Below are 24,211 nucleotides of genomic sequence, written 5' to 3' on the forward strand. Positions count from 1 at the left end.
ACTACTCCCTCCCCCCAAAAAACCAAACCCACTGCAGTTGAGTCGATTCCGACTCACAGCGACCCTACAGGACAGAGTAGAACTGCCCCATAGAGTTTCCAAGGAGTGGCTGGAGGATTTGAACTACCAACCTCTTGGTTTCCTCCCCCCAAATACAACCTTCTAAAAATGAAGACTGCAATGATAACTTCCTTCTTTGTTGTAGTATACATACAACAATACAACATTTCATAAATTCCTACGTGTACACTATAGTGACACTGATTATATTCTTCAAGTTATACAACCATTTTTGCTCTCTTTTTCCAAACTATCCCACTACCATTACAAACCTTCAGTGCACTTTAAGCAAAAGCCCTCTCCCCCCCTCAACCTTCCACCCCTGGTAACTACTCATTACTTTTGGTTTCTGTATGTTTGCTTATTTCATATAAGTGGATATCATATAGTATTTGTCCTTTCTGTGTCTGGCTTATTTTGCTCAGCATAATGTCCTCGATAACTTCCTTTTACTTATTTACCTTTTTTTTTTTGAGTAAGTTATCGTTGTAGTCTTCATTCTTGGGGGTTCTTTGAGGGGAGGGAGTAGTACACAAAAAAACATAAAATTCAATCTATAAATGCTTTTGAAAATGTAAACTTTTGCTAGGGCTTTGGCAGATAATAAAAACTAAGTTGTAATGCTTAATTGGAAAAGGACAATACGGGAATATCATGGAATCCAAGGGCAAGAATGTAGCAAAGGACTAAAACAAGGAACTGAAAAGATGGAAGACAGTCATGACACCAATCTATACTGAACAAAGACATAGTTCAAATTCTGGTAGAGAAAATTCTAACTGGCATATCTTGGGTCATGTAGCCACCCTTCGGCCATTCATCTTTGTCCAAAAAGTTGGGGCATATAGTGCAAATATTGTATCTGTGGTTCCCTCTCTGTGGGGGAAGACAGACATTTAATGATTAAGGGTTAAACCAGACAGAACCCCATAAAAATTATCTGTTGCAAGTCTATGCTTAAATCACCCAGTGTACTGTGATAAAGCCTCTAATGGTGTGTGGCCTTTAGGAAGGTTATAGAATTCATCAAACTTTCCAATACAGTCGTCCATCAGAATCTTTGGGGGATTGGTTCCAGGACTCCAGCTCCAGATACCAAAATCCTTGGACACTCAAGACCCTTATATAAAATGACATAGTATTTGCATATAGCCTACGCACCTCCTCCAGTATACTTTAAATCATCTCTAGATTACTTATAATAGCTAATACAATGTAAATGCTATGTAAATAGTGGTTTGATCACAACTGAAGACTTGCTCTGGAAGGCAGCCTTTCTCTTCTCTGAGTTTCTTGGGCTTTTCTCAGAATACCCATGCTTCCTGGGCATCAGCCGATGCCCACCTCCCTGATCTTGAAATTCTTGAGGGTGTAGGGCATTGCACAGCTAGCCAGCCAGCCCTTACTTGCCTGAAACTCCTTCCTCTGCTCTCCTCAACTTCCTCACACTTAGCCTTTGAGGGACTGTTTTGACACTTCACTGCTTTTCAGGAGCTATTTTTGCACAGAAACAAAGGGCGCACACAACACAAGTAGCGAACGAACGAGACATGAGGCGAACAGTGCTCAAACAATGAGTGCTGGAGAGAGACCAGGGGAGGGTCTGTGAAATGACGGGAGGCTACAGCAGGGGCTGCTACACATCACTTCATTCACATGCATTTAGTGCAGTGCTCGGCATGTGGCAAGTTCAAGATTTGCTTTTTGGAACTCTCCCCACCCCAATATTTTCATTCAGCAATTGGTTGAATCCACCAGTGTGAAACCCGCAGATATGGAGGGCCAACTTTTCATTCAAAAGCTTTCAGACTGTTCTAAACAGTTTCCTCCAGGAGGCTGCTCTATATCTCAAAGATCATGGTATTTTTTTTTTTTTGAGAGGTGATTTCTTTTCCTTCTTACATAATCTTTCACCATTTTTTAGAACTGTCTACATAAAAACATTCCTCCATATATAGTCGTATCTTCCATGAAATTTTATTTGACTTGCACTGGTCCCCTCTCCTTCCCTTTACTCATGGTATTTGTGTGTTAGAAGTTTCTTGAGACCTAAGAAATTTAACTTTCAAATTAAAAAAATATAGCTTTAATATAGTCAGTAAATGATGTGGCATTTTTGAAAGGTCACATTTTTTATGCTTGGAAGGAAAATCAGAAATATTTGTGAGTCATTTGGAAGCCCTATGGGGCAGCTGTACTCTGTCCTATAGGGTCACTATGAGTCAGAACCGACTCGACGGCAGTGGGTCTGGTCTGGGTCTGGCCTTGCCCATTTTGGACCACATCATTAGTAGAACGTTTTATTTTCTTTCTCTTTTGGATTCTAGACTTAAAGAAAATTGAAAAGGGTTTAGAGAAGAGCAATGGAAATAATCAAAGGATTATTAAAAAAAAAAAATAGGGCCCAAGAGGAAAGGGTAAGAGTTGCAAGCCTTTAGGTTGAAGAGTCAAAGAGGCAACTTAATAACTATCTTCAAATATGTAAAGGGCTGTCATGAAAAGGATGCTGAGCAGTTGTTTCCTTTCTCATTAAGAACTGAAGAAAGGGAAAGAGGTTCAACAGAGTCTTGTTGCTAGCTGCCGTTAAGTTGTTCCCCAGCTCCTCGTGACCCCATGCACAGTGGAATGAAATATCTCCTGGTCTTGCACCATTCCACGATCAGTTGTGGACTGGACTGTCATGATCCATAGTCTTTTCATTGGCTGCTTTTTGGAAGTAGATCACCAGGCCTTTCTTCCTAGTCCGTCTTAGTCTGGAAGCTCCACTGAAACCTCTTCAGAGTCATAGCAACTCAGAAGCCTCCACTGATAGACAAGTGGTGGCTGTGCGTGAGGTGCACTGGCCAGGACTTGAACCCAAGCCGCCCGCGTAGAAAGCTAGAATGCCACTGAACCACCAATGCCTTCTCGGTTAGATAAAAAGAAAGAGAGAAGTATGAAATGCAGTAAGACAGCTCCACAGATCTTTGACTGCATAGACGGTCAGGGGTCCTTCGCTATATGCATATGATCTTACGAGGTAGGCTACCCACCTTCACTGAGTATCTGTTGGCTTACAGTCTGGGCCATAACATTAGCACTTTATATTATCTTGTAACTCTTGGTTCTTTCATGCTTCTCCTATTCCCCTCCTTCGCTGCTCTGAATTAGACAGTATGGATCACAAAATGGATTCTTGCAGCCACCAGAAGAGACTTTCCTAGGTTTGATTGATTACATTTTATTGAGGCAGATCTTCCCCTACAGCGTTTACCAGTATACTTGGAATTACTGTTTACCTCAAATGAGGGTAAATTACATTTAAAAATCAAAACACTTTTCCTAGGGAAATTTTTCATTTTAATGGGAAAGGTCTTCATATAAAATTTTCTGATACAATGATATATTAGCAAATTGGTTAAGTAACTGTTTTATATCAGTAAGTATGGAAAAGTTTTTTGCTTTTTTTTTTTTTAAGTGGTAGCAATTGAGTTTGCAGAGTTTAGAAGCTAAACATAAAGAAAACACTAAGCACATTTATAGTGTAGTATATAAGTGAGTGGTAATTAATTCATGTATGCCAGCCCATTGGGGTAAAAATAGTGGAGGGGCGGAGCCGAGTGATCATTTGGTTGACACTTTTATACAATCACAAGCACTAAATTGGGACTGGTACAGAATTTTAAGTGCCTTTTTCTTGGGCCTTACTGTTGTGATCTTTCTTTAGAACAGTTCTGATATACCCTTCGGAGGGCTGGCCTCAGTGGACGGAGTCTGTGCCAAATTACAACACAGAACAAGGAACTGCTCTGTTTTAGTTACTGAGAATAGTGCTTAATAAGTACTGTTTGACAACATGCTGAATTAAGAGAATGTTATAAGGATGCTTCACAAAGGAAAGTGGATAAAACATCTGATGTTTACCAGTTCTATTTTACAGCATATAAAGCCACACTTAGAGCTTTATTTTTATAATTTTATTCTACACCTCTGAATATGCTGAGAGAAGATGATTGCATCTGGTTCCAAATATATACCACGTCACAATACAGTTAGCCCTGTTTCAGAACCAGGTTTTTTGCCTTGTTGTTTTGAAATATTTCAGGCCCTGGTGAATGGATTTTTATTAACCAAACTTCACCTTTGACTTTCATCTTATCCTTGTATCTTATCTTAGTTTAGAATTGTAAGTAACTGAAAATGGAACCCCAAATAGGAATTATACTGTGTATTCATATATTTATGTGTCTGTGTATAATTAAGTCCAGTGAGACTAAATATCCAAAGGGAGAAATAACTGTCAATTTTTTATTATACTTCTATTTATATAAGCTAAACATTTATCCTGAGTTTAATTCATCATAGATTTTAGCATATGAAAGTACTCCTGCAGGTCATTTAAAAGTCCTTTTATTAATAGACATCTATAACAGTCAGGTAAAACCTATGAAATAATCGACTTGGGTGTTGAAGTATACAATAGTATAACTTGTGATTTTTTTTCTACTTATTCTTCTCATTTAAATATGCTTTAGTGAAAGAAAGATATAGATGATCCCCTAATGCCTCTTGCAATGTGGAGATTCTGTGCTTCACTGACATTAAGCTTGTGTGAGACCTGTAATCTGTATGAGTAATACAGTCAGTAACAATCTGTGTTACACAGTCATTATATAATACTTCAGGAAACGTGGGTTTAATTCTTGGCCTCAAGCGCACCCAAGTCAGCGGAGGCTTGGTGTTGCTCTGATGCTAAACAGTTTCAACAGAGCTTCCAGACTAAGATGAACCAGAAGAAAGGCCTGTGATCTTCCTCTGAAAATCAGCCAGTGAAAACCCGATGGATCACAACAGTCTGATCCCATTGTACATGGGATCACCAGGAGTTGGGGGCTGACTTCATGACAGTTAACAACAGCATGATAATATACTAGCAACCTTATTTTAAAGAGATATGTATGTATCGTCACTGGTAGCAGAACCTACAGCAAACCTGAATGATCGCATAATCAAATAATACCTACCTTCCTTTTCCTCACTGAGGAGGCTAGTGCAATTCTCAGGAGCAGAACAAGTGCCAGAGTCAAAAAAAGAGAAGGGCATAGGATAAACAAAACAATCAACTAGTGACTAGCTTTCAGTATAAAAAAAAAGCCAGCATAAACTAAAACCTACCTTCTATTTCTTTGTATTAATAGCTGACACTTGTGTGGCATTTATAATTCACAGAATGCACTCATCAGCATTCTCATTGAATCATCACAGCCATTTATGAAAGAGGTACTATTCTGCTCACATTTCAGATCAGAAAACTGCCTCCGAGATCTGATGATTTAATGAGGATCGTGCAGTGAGTGTCAAGCAGGGATTCAGATTCTGCACTCAGACTTCAAAGCCAGTTGTCTTTGAAACTTCTAGAGCTAATGGAGGAATTTAACAAAGTTGCAGGGTATAAGGTCAACAAACAAAAATCAGCTGGGTTTGTAAACACCAGCAATGAAAAATCTGAAAAGGAAATCAGGGAAACAATTCCATTTACAATAATATTTAAGAGGATAAAATACCTAGGATAAATCTAACCAGGGGCGTGAAGGACTTACACAATATAAACTATAAAACACTATTGAAAGAGACTAAAGAATACTTAAGTAAATGGAATTATGTTCCATTTTCATGAATTGGAAGATAGTGTTGCAACTTACAGATTCAGTGCAATTCCAATGAAAATTTCACAGCCTTCTTTACAGAAATAGAAAAATGAATAGCTAAAGCAATTCTAAAAGGGAAGAACAAAGTAGGAGGACTCACGTTTCCTGATTTTAAAACATACTGTACAGCTACAGTAGTCAATACAGCCTGCTACTGGTATAACAAAAGACACAGGCCAATGGAATACAATTGAGACTCCAGAAATAAACCCACACATCTGTGGTCAACTGATTTTGGAAAGGGTGCTAAGTCCACTTGATGGGAAAGAAGAGTCTCTTCAATAAATGGTGCTGGGAAAATTGAATTTCCACATGAGAAAAATGACACAAGAGCCATGCCTTACGCCACACAGAAAAACAAATTGGAAATAGATTAAGGACCTAAATGTGCAAACTAAAACCATAAAATTCTTAGGAAAAAAAGCAGGGGCAACGCTATCAGGCCTAGCTTTTAACAATGGAATATCTAATATAATAAAAGTACAAATAGCAAAAGACAAAATAAATAATACCCATGCTGTTGAGTCGATTCCGACTCATAGCAACCCTATAGAACAGAACAGAACTGCCTCATAGAGTTTCCAAGGAGCACCTGGTGGATTATAACTGCTGACCTCTTCGTTAGCCATAGCACTTAACCGCTACATCACCAGGGTTTCCAAAAATAAATAATAGAACCTCATTAAAATTAAAAACTTTCATTTATCAAAAGAGTTTACCAAGAAGGTGAAAAGACAAGCTACCGACTAATAGAATATCTTTGGAAACTACATATCTGACAAGAACCTAATAACCAATATATATATATAACTTTGACAAATGAGCAACAGAAAGGCATATAACCCAATCGTAAAATGGGCAAAGGACTTGAACAGACATTTCACCAAACAGGACATTCAAATGGACACCAAACACCTGAAAAGATGGTCAGAGTCATTAGCCATCAGAGAGATGCAAATCAAAACCACAACGAGACACCATTTCACCCCCTCCCCCACTAACATGACTAAGATTTAAAAAAAAAAAAACATAATGTTGCCAAGGCTGCAGGGAAAATGGAACCCTCATCTGCTGCTGGTAGGAATGCAAAATGTAACCGCCATTGTGGGAAACAGTGTGGTAGTTCTTCAAAAAACTAAAATAGAACTACTCTACCCAAAAACTATGACCCAGCAATTCCACTCCTAGGTATACACCCAAAAGATTTGAAAGCAGAGGCTTGTATACCAGTGTTCACTGCAGCACTCTTCATGATAGCCAAAAGGTGGAAACAACCTAAATGTTCATCGACAAAAGAATGGAACCCACCAACTATTCCATGGGAGAAAGATGTGGCAGTCTGCTTCTGTGAAAGATTTACAGCTTTGGAAGCCCTATGGAGCAATCACTATAGGGTCCTGTAGGGCCTCTGTGAGCAGGAATCCACTCAATGGCAGTGGGTTTGGCTGGTTTGGTTCTATCTCCTAGTTTGTTCCGTAGTGCCTGGGGCCTTAAAAGCTTACAAGTGGCCATCAGGGCATAATAATTGGTCACTATTTACCTGGAACAACAGAGGAAGAAGGAGAGCCAGGAAAAGGAAGAGGATATGGAATGTGTAGCTAATTGCCTCCACTAGCAACTGCCTCCTTTGTCATGAGACCAGAAGAACTGGTTGGTGCCTGGCTACCATTACTGAACATTTTGATCAAAGATTCCATAGAAGCCTGGGGATGGTAGTTTTGGAGGACAACCAGGTCAACTGGCATAACAAAGTTTATTTTTAAAAAAGTTCTACGTCTCACTTTGGTGAGTGGTGTCTGGTGTCTTAAAAGCTTGTGAGCAGCCATATAAGATATGTCAATTGGTTCCATCCCACTTGGAGCAAAGGAGAATGAATAAAACCAAGGACACAAGGAAAATATTAGCCCAAAGGACTAAAGGACCACGTGAGCCAGAGCTCTACCAGCCTGAGACGAGAAGAACTAAATGGTGCCTGGCTACCACCAGTGACCGCCCTAACAGGGAACACAACGGAAGAGTCCCGGGCAGAGCAGGAGAAAAATGTAGAGCAGAACTCAAATTCATGCAAAAAGACTCAGACTTAATGGTCTGACAGAGACTAGAGGAACCCTGAAACTATGGCCCCTGGATGAACTGTTAACACAGAACTGAAAACATTCCTGAAGCCCACTCTTCAAACAAAAATTAGACAGGACTATAAAACAAAAAATAATACAGGTGAGGAATGTGCTTCTTAGTTTGGTCAGATATACCAGACCGAATGAGTAGCTCCTGTCGAAAAGCAGGATGAGAAGGCAGGAAGGGACAGGAACTGGTTGAATGGACACAGGGAACCCGGGGTGGAAAGGGGGACTATGGTGTCACACTATGGGGATTACAACTAATGTCACAAAACAGTATTGTACAAATTTTTGTATGAGAAATTAAACTTTCACCTAATGCAAAAAAAAAAAAGTTAAAATCACCATTTAGCTAACCACCTAAAGGAAAAACAAAAACAAAATGGAGCCATAGGTAGAAGGATCAGCATGTGATCCTCAGGAGATAGCCTAAGGGAAATATTGCATTTTGGAGGAATTTATGTGTCTATACTTATAATTAAGAAAATATGTGGGAGAAAGTATGTACAGATTCATCCTAGATAAATAAATCATACCTTCAGTTCTTCTACTGAAAAAAAAAAAAATCCACAGAAGAATCCTGATCAAAAGGGGAGATTGCAGAATAGAATTTTAAATTCTCATGGAATCCAGACTTCATGGAGCAATGAAGGCTGAATGAACGCTGAAACTATTGTCCTGAGATTATCTTTAAACCTTAAAGCAAAAATACCCCCTGAAGTCTTCTTAAAACCAAACAATAGTTTAACTTAAGTAACAAAAAATGTCTGCCTTGAGCATTATGCTCTTTTAAGAACTATCCACCTCGTGTGTGGGATCAAACTGATAACAGCAGCTTGAAAGATTAGATAGGAACCTTAAGGGGCAGTGAATTTATGTTAAAGGAGGAGGAACAATTCAGAACAGGTGCACAACTCAAAGAATGTAAGCAGTGTCATTAAATGGTACACACAGAAACTTGAATTGGTGTATGTTTTGCTGTGTGTATTCTCAACAACAAAATAAAATTAGCTAACATTTATTGAGTGGTTGCTGTATACCAGGGTCCAGTGCTTTATATTTACTAACTCATATAATCCTACAACAGCCATATGAAGTAGACATTATTATCTATGTTTTTAAAATGAGGAAATTGAGGCGTACAGACACTAAGTAAATTACTGTAGTTACATGGTAAGTGGCAGCTTTGGAATATGAATTGAGGCAGTCTGTTTCCAGAGTGCATGGCCTTAATGACTACATTCTATTTTCTTCAAGTCAATAGGAGTTTGTAAGACTTGGTGAGTCACTGGATGTTGGCCATGAGGGACGAAGAGCAGTTGGAGGTGACTCTTTTCAGTCTTTGTTGATCAGGTGGGTGGTGAGATCATCCATCTGCTGAATTAGGAGGAAAAGGGACTTCTAGAGGAAAGATATTAGGTCTTTTTGGGATACATCACATTTTCTGGTGCTTATGGGACATTAATTCGGCTGGCGATAATGCAGAAGGCAACTGGATAATATAGACCTGGAGCTCAGGATAGGTCTGCTTGATCATTATGTATAACTCTAAGTACAACTTGCTATCAGGGCAAACCAGTGAATTGGGGAAACTGAGTATAATTTTGGTGACTCATGTCTGTTCTCCACCTGGATGGAACTTTACTTTAGGCCCTTTCTGCATCTATGAGTCAGAACTGACTTGACCGCAATGGGTTTGGTTTTTTTGGTTTGGTGTCTGCCCAGATGTATTTATAAATGTTTCTCTAAAGAGGTAGATGCTGCTCAAATACTGGGGAAGGAACTACACTCCAGCATACGTGAGAACCGTCTAGGGAACAAGGTACCCCGAGGTTACTAGACTCTCTGTAATACATATAACCCCACAGCAGAAAGGTTCGTTTTTATGAAAGCAATTCATATGAATTATTACATAGATCTCTTGAGCCCAGCTTTGGATTCTGTTCTTTACCATTTAAATGGAAATGTTTTTTACAAACCTCCCCACATGTGTATTGATTTCCTCGTGGTCCTGAGGATGGATGAGTGCCACGGGGAGACTCAGAGCCTCCCCTGCAACCAAGTTGGTGGGCTTAATCCCAGCTTGGGCTGTAGTCCAGAGTCAGGGGGGTAAACTGCAAGGAGTAGGGGAGCGATATGTTAGACTCCTACATGGATCCCAGGAGGCAGCGTTACCTAAGAGTTTAAAAAGTAGTGTACATTTCCTCTTCCCATGTCAATAGCCAGCACTTTGTCTGGTTCTTTTTTATTCTCTGGGCCCTAAATAGTTCTTTTGGGGAAAAAAAAAAGACTCCCCCCTCTTGTGATCCCCTTCAATCTGGGGTTGAAAAGTATAGTCATAGTAGCATAGCAAAGAAGTCTTGAGTCCTGGGCATGATATAGAGAGTAATACTTTCGGAACTGTTTAAAGCTATGGTAATTATGCACAATTAACTTTAAAATCCAAGTGAAATTGTTGAAAAATTATTTAAAACTTTATTCTTAAATATAGACTAAGAAGTTTGGGCCACATTGATTTCTCAATTAAGTTTTTCTGATTATAAGATTCTGTTTTTCTCCAGAGTCTTAAGTAAACTCTATCTGTGTGACCCAGTCACACTGTTAAAAATGAAGAAGAGTTGCACTCTTATCTGGCTCTCCACTCACTTTAGGCAAGGTATTAACATTTTTAATACCGTAATTTCTAAAAATGTAAAATGATTTTGATTGCTTTTACCTATAAAGTCTCTTTCAGATTATATAAATGCAAAGTTTATCCATAATACTGGACTCAGATTCTTTATCTGCTCTATACTGGAACGACTGGCCTCCTTCCTGTAGTAGGCAGTAAATGTCTGAGGCGGCCTCCACCATCTTCGTACCCTAGTGTTAAGCCTGATTATATTATGTTATTTGGCAAAAGGGATTTTGCAGATGTAATCAAGGTAGCTAATCAGTTGACTTAAAGATACGGGTATTATTATTGGGAGACCTACCAAATCAGGTGAGCCCTTTAACAGCAGAGTGTTTTCTCTGGCCAGTCATGGAAGAGAAAGTCAGAGAGATTCACAGCATGAGAGGAATTCAGCATGTGGTGGGTCCTTCATTACTGAAATGGAGGGGGCCACAGGGCAAGGTGCTAAGAGCAGCCTTTAAGAGTTGAGAATAGTTCCCAGTCAACAGCTAGCAAAAAATACAGAGACTTCAGTCTTATTACCTCAAGGAACTGAATTCTGCCAACAACATGAATGAGCTTAGAGATGACCTGGAGTTCCAGATGAGAAACCAATGTGTGGGCACCTTAATTTCAGCCTGAGCAGAGAACCCAGCCCTGCTGTACCAGGTTTCTAACCTAAGGAACTATAAGATAATAAATGGGTGTTGTTTAAGCCACTAAATTTGTGACAAATTATTACACCATCTTTCCATTTCCTTCTACTAATTCTGACTACTGGTCTTCAGAGTTATAGTGTTAGCATCTTTCAGGATTAGTTTGTTTTTCATCTATTGCCTTAACAGCTGCTATCGCCTTGCATTAAAGAAAATTCCATTTTATCGTTTCTGTCTTGCTGTGATGCTTAGAATAAGTTCCAACGTCTGGGGGAAAGAAGGGTAGCCCTTGACCTCTGCAAGTACTGTTAAACTATTATCATGCTTAAACTGAATTGAGGATGTAGTTTTCTGATCTTTTTCACTTTACCAACTTAATTCTTGGTGATGTTATATCATGCTGTACAAGATGTTTCTTACATTATCCATTGCAGCGGATCTGTGATTCTCATTTCACATGTAGAACAGAAATAAAAGGGCAGTACATGGCTATCCCAGGGTAGACGTGGGATTGGGACCTAGAACAGGGAAATAATGTGTGGGATGGGACTGAAGGGTGTTTACAGTACACAGCAACAAAGAGCAGTTGATCTTTCATGGACCCCATGCACGTCTGAGTCCGCCAGTGAAATCTGTAAACGTGCCAAGAAAGTATCTAATTTTGACTGCTTCATTTGAGGGAAAAGAGCATAGGTTGTTATTTCTATAATATGTATGATTGTTTTAAGTTTTGGGGTTTTATTTCAGATCTTCTAAACAGTATTTCTCTTGCACCTAGGAGAAAAAAAGTATTGAAATGGCAGAAAAGATTCACTTTCTTTTTTTTAATGAAATAACATTCTGGGTATGAGTCCATTGGCTATTTTGTAAAATGATTTCTGTATTTGCCAGGAGGAGCCCTGATGGTGCAATGGTTAAGCACTTGCTTGCTAACCTTAAGGTTGGTGGTTCAAACCCACTAGCCGCTCTTTGGGAGAAAAGACCTGGCAATCTGCTCCCATAAAGATTTTCAGCTTTGGAAACTTTATGAGGCAGTTCTACTCTGTCCTATAGGATCACTGTGAGTTGGATTTGACTCAAAGGCACACAACAGCATAGTTACTAGACGTGGAAGGGAGTTGAGAGTTTTCTGTATTTATTTCGAAGGTAGCCACATTATCCAGGTGAACTTCCTTAGTTAGGTTTGCCGTTATCTGTGATACGTGCATGCATCCTGCAAGCCAAATGCATCATCTTTAGGTCTGCCCAACACTGGAGGAAAAACTGGGTGTATGAAACTTATTGAGAGAGCAGTGTCTAATACTGTCCTTTAACAGAGTTTCCAAGTTATTTCCCTGTGTGAACCTGAGCTTCCTCCTCCACCTGCATGAAATGTGAGTCCGTGATATGTTGGAGGGACTGTGCTAGGAGATTTAGAATATCTTGAATGCTTACAGAAGTGCTAATACTACAATTGCTCACCTGTTTTCCTAAAAATCATCTGGCATAGAATTCTTATCTTTTAAATGTTAGGTACAGGCAAGTATTTCAAAATATAAAATTTCAGATCTGATTTAAGGAGACATACTTCTGTTTCATATGGTAGGGATCGATTACATATAATCCCTGGTAAAGCTACTGTTGAAAAACGCAGCCCTTTGTCCAGGGGTCATTTGAAGAGGTGGTAGTATATCCCTAGTTCCCCCGCCCCCTCCCTCTCCTTTTTTTAAATCTTTCTCTTTTGTTTCATGCATTCCTTTTTGCTTAGATTTCACCATGAATGAAGTTCTTTGGATTCATTACCACTCGATGCTTTGTCTAAATTAATCTCTGTGTCCTTCTTTTCGTGTCAGAATTTCACAGTAAACCATTACACATCAAAACAAAACAACTCTTTTCACTTGGTTAGAACCCAAGATTAAAGTTAGGTACAGGCCTTTGGGCCTTTGAATAAAGTAGTCATCCAAAAATGGGATCTTAGACAGTATAGAATTGTTGATGTTTATTTAGGATAGAGAGGGAAAAAGATACTTGAAAACAGCCTTTCCTAAATATCTGCTTTCCTCGAAGGACTTAAATGTTAAATAAGACTTGAGTGCTTAATTTATACTTACACTTATGTGATGTGACTCCCCCCACGCCCCTTGGGAAAGAACCCAAGACTGTTCTTTCAGATGCATAAATCTCACATGTACTCTCTTCAGAGCAGTCTCGTGGAGCGCAGACAAAGCAGAACAAGTGCTGATGCTGGGCCTCAAGAGCTGATATTCTAGTTGGGGAGACCAGAGAGTGTCTAGTGGTTTCACATGTGTGCAGTTCAAAGTAAAGCTAGGTGCTAGGTGGACTGAACTACTTCTGTAGCATTTAGTTTATCTTTCTAAACTGTTGATACTTTTAGTCAGTAAGGGAACTGAAAATCACTTTTGGGTTAGTCAGCTACTATGCCAGCGGATATTTAGCCTTCCTTAATAAGCATACTTTCTAAGAATAAAAGTGCTCCTTATTTGGTTGTCATATTCTTATAGATTCTACTCCAGATAACTAAATTGATTTCTTTTAAATTTTTGCAGGTTTTCAGAAAATAGTGTAACCCTAGCCATAGGTCACACTAGAATCAGGGAAGGCGTTGAGAGTTAGTTACAGTGTCTTTATCCTTACTAATGGCCAGATGGATGCTTTAGCTCACTCCTGTGCTGGGAAATGACTTTCTTTCTGTGGAACTCACTATGTGATGTCACTGAGGTACTTAATTAACTCTGCTATTAAATTCTCCTGTTGGCGGTGAACGCTGGGAAAGTTGTTTCATCTATATTCCTCATTTTTTTTTTTTTTTTTTGCCACGAATATAAAAACAGTTTTTGTCTCTGCATCAGGGATACTTGACATCACTGGATTTAGAGCCATGCCTGTGACAGAGTTTCATAAATAACTTGGATTCAAAGCTTTGAATATAGATGAATTTAACCATGGAAATTGTGAATTAACAGATAACAGTTATCTGTAATTAGGTACAAATAAATAGTTTTATTAAATGTGTGGCAGGAAGTTTTAATGATTTTAGGGTAATATTCTGGCCTTTATGAAATAAACTTTAGTTGGTCAAAGATAGATTAGTGCTAAGGCTCAGCTGCTTCCTCAAAGTAGAGTCGACCTTAATGAAACAGAGTAAAGCTTTCCTGACCTTCATTTGCTGATCTGACAGGATTCAAAATGAGAAGAAACAGCTGCAAACATTCATTGATAATCCGAATGTGGAATGTACAAAGTATAAATCTAGGAAAATTGGGAGCTGTCAAAAATTATGTGAACCACATAAAGATCGATATCCTAGGTATTAATGAGCTGCAATGGTCTGGTATTGGCCATTCTGAATCAGAAAATTATATGGTCTACTATGCTGGGAATGACAAATTGAAGAGCAATGGCATCGCATTCATTGTGAAAAAGAACATTTCAAGATCTATCCTGAAGTACAGTGCTGTCAGTGACAGGATAATATCCATACACCTACAAGGAAAACCAGTTAATATGACTGTTATTCTAATTTACGTGCCAACCACTAATACCAAAGATGAGGAAATTGAAGATTTTTACCAACTTCTGCAGTCTAAAATTGATCAAACGTGCAATCAAAATGCATTGACAATTACTGATGATTGGAATATGAAACTCGGAAACACAGAAGGATTGGTAGTTGGAAAATATGGTCTTGATAATAGAAACGATGCCAGAGATCACATGATAGAATTTTATAAGTCCAACGACTTCTTCATTTTAAATACCTTTTGTCATCAACATAAATGGCAATTATACGTGTGGACCTCGCCAGAAGAAAAACACAGGAATCAAATCAACTACCTCTGTGGAAAGAGACGATGGAGAAGCTAAATATCATCAGTCAGAACAAAGCCAGGGATCGACTGTGAAACAGACCATCAATTGCTCATATGCAAGTTCAGGTTGAAGTGAAGAAAATTAGAGCAAGTCTGTGAGAGCCAAAATATGACCTTAAGCATATCTCTCCTAAATTTTAGAGACATCTCAAGAATAGATTTGACACATTGAACACTAATGACCAAAGACCAGATGAGTTGTGGAAAGACATCAAGGACATCATACATGAAGAAAGCAAAAGGTCATTAAAAAGACAAGAAATAAAGAAAAGACCAAAGTGGATGTCAGAAGAGCCTCTGAAACTTGCTCTTGAATGTAGAGTAGCTAAAGCAAATGGAAGAAATGTTGAAGTAAAAGAGCTGAACAGATTTCAGAGGGTGGCTTGAGAAAACAAAGTATTGTAACGAAATGTGCAAAGACTTGGAATTAGAAAACCAAAAGGGAAGAACATGCTTAGCGTTTCTAAAGTTGAAAGAACTGACGAAAAAATTCAGTCCTCAAGTTGCAGTATTGAAGGATTCTGTGAGCAAAATATTGAATGATACAGGAAGCAGAATCACTGTACCAAAAAGAACTGGTTGACATTCAGCCATTTCAGGAGGTAACCTGATCAAGAGCTGATGGTACTGAAGGAGGAAGTCCAAGCTGCACTGTAGGAATGGCAAAAAACAAGGATCCAGGAATTGATGGAATACCAATTGAGATGTTTTGACAAATGGATACAGCACTGGAGGTGCTTACTCATCTATGCCAAGAAATTTGGACAACAACTACCTGGTCAACTCACTGGAAGAGATCCATATATGTGTCTGTTCCAAAGAAAGTCGATCCAACAGAATGTGGTATTACCGAACAATGTCATTAATATCACACACAAGTAAAATTTTGCTAAAGATTATTCAAAAGTGGTTGTAGCAGTACATCTACGGGGAACTGCTAGTAAGCACAAGCTGGAACAAGGGATGTCATTACCAATGTCAGATGGATCCTATCAGAAAGCAGAGAATACCAGAAGGACATGTGCCTGTGTTTTATTGACTATGCAAAGGAATTTGACTGTACGGATCATAACAAATTATGGATAACATTGTGAAGAATGTGAATTCCAGAACACTTAATCGTGCTCATGAGAAACCTGTACATAGACCAAGAGGCAGTCATTCAAACAGAACAAGGGGATACTGTGTGGTTTAAAGTCAGGAAAGGCGCGCATCAGGGTTGTATCCTTTCACCACACTTACTCAATCTGTGTGGTGAGCAAATACTGTGAGAAGCTGGAATATATGAAGAAGAACGTGGCATCAGGATTGTAGGAAGACATTAACAACCTACGATATGCAGATGACACAGCTTTGCTTGCTGAAAGTGAAGAGGACTTGAAGCACTTACTGATGAAGATCAAAGACTATAGCCTTCAGTATGGATTGCACCTCAACATAAAGAAAACAAAAATCATCACAACTGGGCCAATAAGTAACATGATGATAAATAGAGAAAAAATTGAAGTTGTCAAGGATTTCGTTTTACTTGGATCCACAATCAACACCCATGGAAGCAGCAGTCAGGAAATCAAAAGATGTATTGCATTGCGCAAATCTGCTGCAAAAGACCTCTTCAAAGTGTTGAAAAGCAGAGATGTCACTTTGAGGACTAAGGTGCACCTGTCTGAAGCATGGTATGTTCAATTGCCTTATACGCATGGGAAACCTGGATAATGAATAAGGAAAACCGAAGAATTGACCCCTTGCAATTATGGTGTTGGCGAAGAATATTGAATATACCATGGATTGCCAGAAGAATTAACAAATGTGTCTTGGAACAAGTACAGCCATAATGCTCCTTAGAAGCAAGGATGGCGAGACTTCATCTCACATACTTTGACATGTTATCAGATCAGTCCCTGGAGAAGGACATAATGCTTATTAGAGGGTCAGCAAAGAAGAGGATGATCCTCAACGAGATGGACTGACACAGTGGCTGCAACTGAATCAACAGCACCTAACAACAGCAAGGCTCAGGGTGGGAATAGGGAATGCCGTCTAAAGGGTTCAAGGTTTCTTTTTGGAATGATAAAAACGTTCTAAAATTAGGCTGTGTCGGTAATTATACATTTCTGTAACTATACTAAAAACCATTACTTCATACATTTTAATTAGTAAATTTGTGGTATATTAAAGATGTTTTTTAAAAAAACACATCTTGGATGTTCTACACACCACTTTCACTACATCCCACTGGATAAAACTAAGAGATACTGTTACACGTAATTGCTGTGGGGCTGGGGATAGTGCTCTGTATTGTCTCTATTCTGGGGGGAGGGGGCACGTGCCCAGCTGATACTTAAGGGGACTGATACTGAGAACAAAGGATGAATAGGATATTGGTGGTTGACTAGTAATCTCTTGTACTCTTCTAGTTTAAAGTGAATCATAACAAAAACTGATAGTACTGTAGTTGTGGTTAAGTGTGCAGTCATCCTTGATGAAAAGCTTCCTGTCACCCTGAACTAATCTGTTCAGAGAAAAGGCTTAAATACAAAGAGTTTGGAGAAAATAGAATTGCTTTTTTTTAATTGCATAAGCAAAAAGGAGGAAAATGCCTTTAATTTCACCTGACAGTTATCTGTGCCAATTTTTGGTAGCTGAAGAGTAAAAACGGACTATGCCAATTCATTGTCATCAGTGGTTTACTGACAGCAGCTGTGTGATTGACATTGGTTTGGAAAGAAGACATGAAAAGTCTGTGTCCAAGAATCCCATAGTCTTAATGGTGAAGATCTAAAGTACATTCATAAAATGTTAAATAACACAGGGTAACTTAGAACTACTATAAAATGAATAAAGCAGACAGGAAATGCTACAGATATTCAGTAGTCTGAGAGAATCCTGTGACCCAAGATATTTGGGGACAATATTTATAGTAATAATGCTTTGGAAGTGCTTAAACAGTTGCCATTGAATCGACTCTGACGTATTGTGACCCTCTGTGTGGAGAGTAGAACTGTGCTACGTAAGGTTTTCAATGGATGATTTTTCAGAAGTAGATTGCCCGGCCTTTCTTCCAAGGTTCCTGAGTGGACTTGGACCTTCAACCTTTTGATTGGGTGCTGAGTGCATTAACCTTTTGTACAACCCGAAGACCCCTTTACTATGCCGCAAGTCCTTTATAGGCATCTGATAGGTACGATCTCACCACCTTCTCATAACAGGTATAAGAACTGAGTTAGCCAGTGAAGGGGGCTGGGGGCGGGGTGGGGGGTGAAGTCTCCAGCTTTCCTGCTCTTAATGCTTTGGTCCTGCTCTGAACCCTGGCTGCACATGAGAAGAGCTGAGATTTCAAAAGATGCAAGTTCCTGGGTCCCACTCCCAAGATCCTGATTTGACTCCCCCCTCCTCCGCCACCACTACCCAGGTGATTGCAATGAATATGCAGTCAAGGGTGAGAACCACTGCCCTCCTCAGGCTGTGAGTGCCTCTCATTCACACAAGGATGGATGATCCAGGGCTTCCAACCTGTTTGTTCTGGTTCAAACCCCTGCTGAGAATTTGCACTTCCACCCCAGATATACTGAATCAGAATCCACATTTGAACAAGATCCCCAAGTGATTCTTATGTATAATAAATTTTGAGAATCACTGCTCCACGGTTGGTTTCCAGAATTGGTCCCTGACCAGCAACATTAGCATTGCCTGGGAACTTCTTAGAAATGCAAATTATCAGCAGGGGCTCAGACTGGAACAAACCAGTTAGAAGCCCTGGGTTGAACTGACTTTGAAGGAAGGATAGGACTTGAAACAAGTAGACAGGTCCTCATTTTAAAAAGTGATTAGAACAGGAGCAAGTAGCTAAGTAATGCCCTTATTTGTACTTTTTTCTTTTTTTCTGAAGCCCTTTCTCTAAACCACAAGATATGCCTTAGTGTTCACAATGTGTCAAAAAAAAAACAAAAAACCAGCTCCTAGAAATGTACTGGATTCTTGAACTGGATGCACAGTGAAGTGCGGGGGCATGTACGTAACTGTAGGATCATTCTACTGTTTGGCACTTGGGGTAACAGAATGCTATAGGTGACTTAAATATTAAAATATTTGCCTACCCAGATTTAGGACACTCACTTTTTCTGTGCTCTCTTGCTATCTGTCCCCAAAAGTTTTATTGTTTTTACCCATACTGCGCTTCTCAGGAGAGTCTTATGATCAAGTAGCTTCAGATGCCTTTATCTGATTGATACCTTTATTTCTGGAGCTTCCCTCCTTGACGGTCCTACACCTTCTTATAACACCTCAACCATTTCCCATTAGGTTAAAAGCATTTTCTTCTCTTATTCTTAGAACTCTCTTTTCCACTAAAGAAATTTTGGATTCTTCAGTCTCCACTGATTTCAAAATTATTACCTGTGCTTCAGTGATTTCCCGTAACCACATCCTGATTGCTGTATAATTTCTCCCTCTTAATTAGTTAGTTGCCAATTAGCTATTCTTCCAGGATTTTCCTCCCCTTCTATGACTTCCTTTTTGGAATACCTTACAGCCTTTTCATTACAGACAACATTTTAATTTTGTGATTTCATGATTATTCTTTTCATTGCTTTACAGAAATTTGCTATGGTATCTCTTTCTTCCTGCCCTTCCCTTTCCCTCACCCCCGATACATACTTTCTTTCCTCACCATGTAATTTAGATTATAATCAGTTGGGACAGTAGAAGTTATTATCACAATGCCCTGTTATGTTGTTCCAGTAAATATTTGTTGTTTGTTCAGGAGACAGTAAAACAGCTAGGACCTTGTTCACTGAAAATGTCTGAGGGTGGTAATTAAATAACATGATTATACCCCTCAGTTTATAGGTTGAAACATAACTAAGAGAATGAGGAAAGGAATTTTTAGTCTATACTTTTTTTTTTTTACTACCTTACTTTGCTAGGTTAAGGTAAATTTGTAAGCGAAGGTAGCTTTTTCATGTATGAGGAGTACTTGGAAAGAATAGCCTCTGTCACAAAAGCTCCGTAACCACTATAATAAGGAGACTGCTGGTGTCCAAGATCATGCATATGGATATTTTCGTTAAGGTAGGCAAACACATACTGTAACAAAGGAAAAGCACAACAGGTCACTGGCCTTACATCACAGGAGAAGTTTATGTTTAGGTCATGGGCAGGCAGGTAGCTGGCAGCTGTGCTATCATCAGCTTGTTCCAAGGTCTTCCTAGGAGTTAATAGTCAACTCTTGGCTGAGGAAAGAGCAGAGAGGATGGCTTGTGGGCAGTTTTCATGGTAGAGCCAGGCCAGGAAGTAGATAGTGTCCGTTCTGCTCACACCTCATTTGGCTAGAACTCTGTGACATGGCAACACCTAACTGCAAAGACAGCAACATAGTCTACCGTGCACCCAGAAAGAAGAGGGAACACGTTTGGTAATCAGCCCCTGCCACTGGACATGTTAAAAAAAATTTTTTTAAGTTGTAAGAAAAATGCAGTGGTTTGAGTATTTAACTGAATTTTCTTTCTACGTGAAAAGGATTGTAAAGTCTAGTAAATACAAAAATTAAAATTAAGTAACATTATTTATTACCAAGGAGTCCCTGGGTGGTGCAAACAGTTAACACGTTTGGCTGCCAACTGAAAGGTTGGCGATTTGAGTCCACCTCGAGGTGCCACAAAAGAAAGGCCTCGCAACCTGCTTCCAAAAAAATCAGCCATTTTCTGACATACGTGTGATCGCCATGAATCAGAATCAACTCAACAACAACTTTTTAACGAATTTATTACCAATGAGGAAGTAAAAGTACAGTGTCATCACGTGACCAGCTTTACTTTAACATTGGTAAAATAAAAAAGTGCACAGTTGTTGAGTTAGATTTGTACTAAGTGGCAACAGAAATCACAAAAGCTATTAATTTACCCATTGTTGATAAATTTAGCTATGTAACATAAGAATAACTTATGGCGATAACAGAGAAAAACAATACCAAGTTCAGTAAATCTGACTCTTAAACACAAACCCACTGCCATTGAGTTGACTCCAACTGTCCCACAGGGTCATAGTGACCCTGTGGGACAGAGGAGAATTGCCCCGTAGGATTTGTAAGGCTATTTATGGAAGCAGACTGCCACATCTTTGTCCCGCAGAGCTGCTGGTGGGTTCGAACTGCTGAGCTTTCAGTTAGCAGCTTAGCAGCGGAATACTTAACCACTGCACCACCAGGGTTTCTTATTTATAAACATATCAAACTATTTCAATGGAGTCTTATCAGTCAGTCAGCAAATACCTGAGTATCCACAGTAGATAGGACTCTATTTAGGTGCTGAGAAGAAACCAAGCCTCTCAGAGATAAAAGCTTATTGTAAAAAGAAAAGTCAACGATAATCAGATTATACATTTGAGATTTTTTTATATGCAAAATCCAAAGTCATATTCTAGGAGTTGAAAAGAGTAAAAGCACATGCCTTCTGTAGAGATACAGTCCCGTGATGTCGACTGAGCCTGTTACTCCTGTGAAATTCAACACCGAGAACAAGGACACACAAATGTGGAAAATCAAATACACTTTAATTCACTACCTGCCAAAATCATCACACAACTTAAAGAGAATCATGTAAAATCACATATAATCAGCTGTTTCTTTTCTTGATTTTGTTGCTCTATGTGATATGAGAATGGCAGGGGGAAAAAAAGGGTATGTATCTGTTTTATTTTCTGTATTCACCCCAAATTTAATAGGAAGCTCAGCAGTCTTAGTATCAAAACATTTTAAGTTGGTATCTAGTACACTTACAATTGGTCTTCATTTTTTCTTTTTTAAAAGCACTTAGTAGAAACTTGGATTCTACTGTGGTAGATGTTATGTAACTACTTGAACTCTTTTAGACATACCAAGTGCTACCTTATACAGAATTACTTAGGGATACATCTCATCAATGAGAATGTAAACTTCTTGAATATATGGACCAAATTTTACATATATTGTTGCCCACTTTTCCATTGCTTTGTGCATAAAAAATACACAATAAATGTTGGTTGGATAAGTGAATGAGGAATAGTTTATAGGTAGGTATAAACATAAAAAATGTCAACCTAAGTTCCTTGCACTCAGCTCTAAAACAAATTTACAAATTAAGCAAAGAATATGAACAAAGCTACAAAATCCAATACAGTTTAAATGAAAGGATTAGGATCATAAAATTTGCATGAAGATGACATTTGAGCTGGTATTTCAAGAATTAGTAGGATTAGGACCTGAGGAATAAAAACAATGGTGCTATTTTGGTTTTGTCTTTTAGGTTTTGTGTCTGTGTGTGTGTGTATATATATATATATAAAATATTGTGTTTTTTGGTGAAGGTTTACATAGCAGTTTTAAGTTCACATTCAACAATTTCTGTATGAGTTGTTTGATGACATTGTTACATTCTTCACAACATGTGAACATTCTCATTTTTTCCACTCTGGTTGTTCAGTTTGCCATGCTGTATTTTCTAAAGATTTTTCTAGCAGCAGTATTTAAAGAGGCTGAAGAATGAAAATCAGCTAAGAGGTCATCTCCATGAGGGCAGGTACTTGTTTTCCTCTTATATTACCAGGTCCTAGGACATTGTTGAACCTCGGTAAGTGTTTGTCAAATGAATGTATGATACCATAACGAATGGCTGAGGACCACCCATGTAGAAATGTATAGAAGGCAGAAGTCCGGAATCAGAGCTCAAAACAGAAGTTAGCAACTGGTAGCAAGAATTTGGGAGTTTATACCTAATTGAAGCTTTGAGAACTGTATAAGATTATAAAGGATAGAGGAAAGGTATACAGACTAAAGGTGGAATCTTGATTAACTCCTGGAATTATGGCTAACATAAAGGGGGAAAGCTGAAAGAAGGTAACAGGAGAGATCAGAAAGGTGACTCCAGAAAATATACTGGCACAAAAGCCAAGGAAGCAGAAAGAAGAGTTGTGGCAGAATTTCAGGATAACACTAACATATTTTGGAATTTAACACAGTTTTTTTTTTTTTTTTTTTAAGACTTCTTGTAACTACACCATTGAGCTAAGCATATAAATCTTAGTATGTTCTACATAGTATTAAGCAACCGGATAATTTTATCACAAAAAAATTGTCTATGAATTCATTTACAATAGTATCTTTACTAGTGGCCTACCTTAGGGTATTTTAAATGATTATGCTAAGTTTTATTTCTAGACAATTTTTGTGATGCTCACATTTTGTCTAAAGCAGGCACATGGTTCGGTTGTTTAAAAAAAAAAACATGCTCAAAAATAGGCACTGGTTTCTTACTACTTTGTGGCTTTGAAAATAATTCTGAATCCTCTTGTTAGAATGTTTACTACACCAGCTAGCAGTAAGATTTAACAGTAAAATTTTCATTTGGATTTGCTTGGCTGCAATTGTTTCTCAGATGCCTCTTTAGAACCCACTGTGGAATAAAATTAAAATCGTTTTTATGATACAACAATTTAGTTGCAGAAAACTAAATTTTCCCTTTTTCCCTGAATGACAGTGTGTTTTATCTCTGAGTTTCCTGCATATACCTCATGGCTGTTTTCTCCCTCCTCTGATCCGTCGGGGTACTGCGAATTAATTTCCCTAAAGTAGAGCTTCAGGCATTCTTTTATCCAAAATCTGTCACTGGCTCCCACTGCCTCCCTTTCACTGAGACCTAACTCGTCCATCAAGGAATGACCGTATTATATATTCCAGTTTTTTTCCTGATCTTCTCTGTTGGAAATTCCTACCTCCAACCTAGGTTCCCTGTTCCTCTTATACAGCAACAGTCATGTCCTACTTTATGCAAAATTACTTATGAACCCAGCTCACCAAGGAGAATGTCAGCTTCTTGAATACAGGGCCCAAATCTTCTTTATGTTTTTGCCCACTCACCCATTGCCTTCTGTATGGAAGATACTCAATAATAGTTGGATAAATGAATGAGAAATAGTTTAAAATTACAAACATGCAAATTACCCCACTTCCACTTTGACTCATGACAACCTCAAGCACAATGGAATGAAATGCTACCCCCACACGATTGGTTATGGATCTGACCATTATGATCCACGGGGTTTTCACTGTGAGTTTTTTTTGGAAGTAAATCCACCAGGTCTTTCTTCCTAGTTTGTCTTAGTCTGGAAGCTCCCTTGAAACCTGTCAAGC

The 24,211-nt window shown here is 38.7% G+C and overlaps 1 protein-coding gene and 1 long non-coding RNA gene across 2 annotated transcripts in view; one reads left to right on the top strand and one right to left on the bottom strand.

Annotated features, from left to right (window-relative positions):
* The window catches only part of LOC135232861 (uncharacterized), an 82,672-nt gene that overhangs the window by 57,794 nt on the left and 667 nt on the right, over positions 1-24,211 (bottom strand). The gene's annotated exons all lie outside the window — the stretch shown is intronic.
* The window catches only part of GAREM1 (GRB2 associated regulator of MAPK1 subtype 1), a 194,446-nt gene that overhangs the window by 34,872 nt on the left and 135,363 nt on the right, over positions 1-24,211 (top strand). The window lies entirely within an intron of this gene.

The sequence above is a fragment of the Loxodonta africana genome, chromosome 11, assembly GCF_030014295.1.
Source record: "Loxodonta africana isolate mLoxAfr1 chromosome 11, mLoxAfr1.hap2, whole genome shotgun sequence".
Taxonomy (NCBI): domain Eukaryota; kingdom Metazoa; phylum Chordata; class Mammalia; order Proboscidea; family Elephantidae; genus Loxodonta; species Loxodonta africana.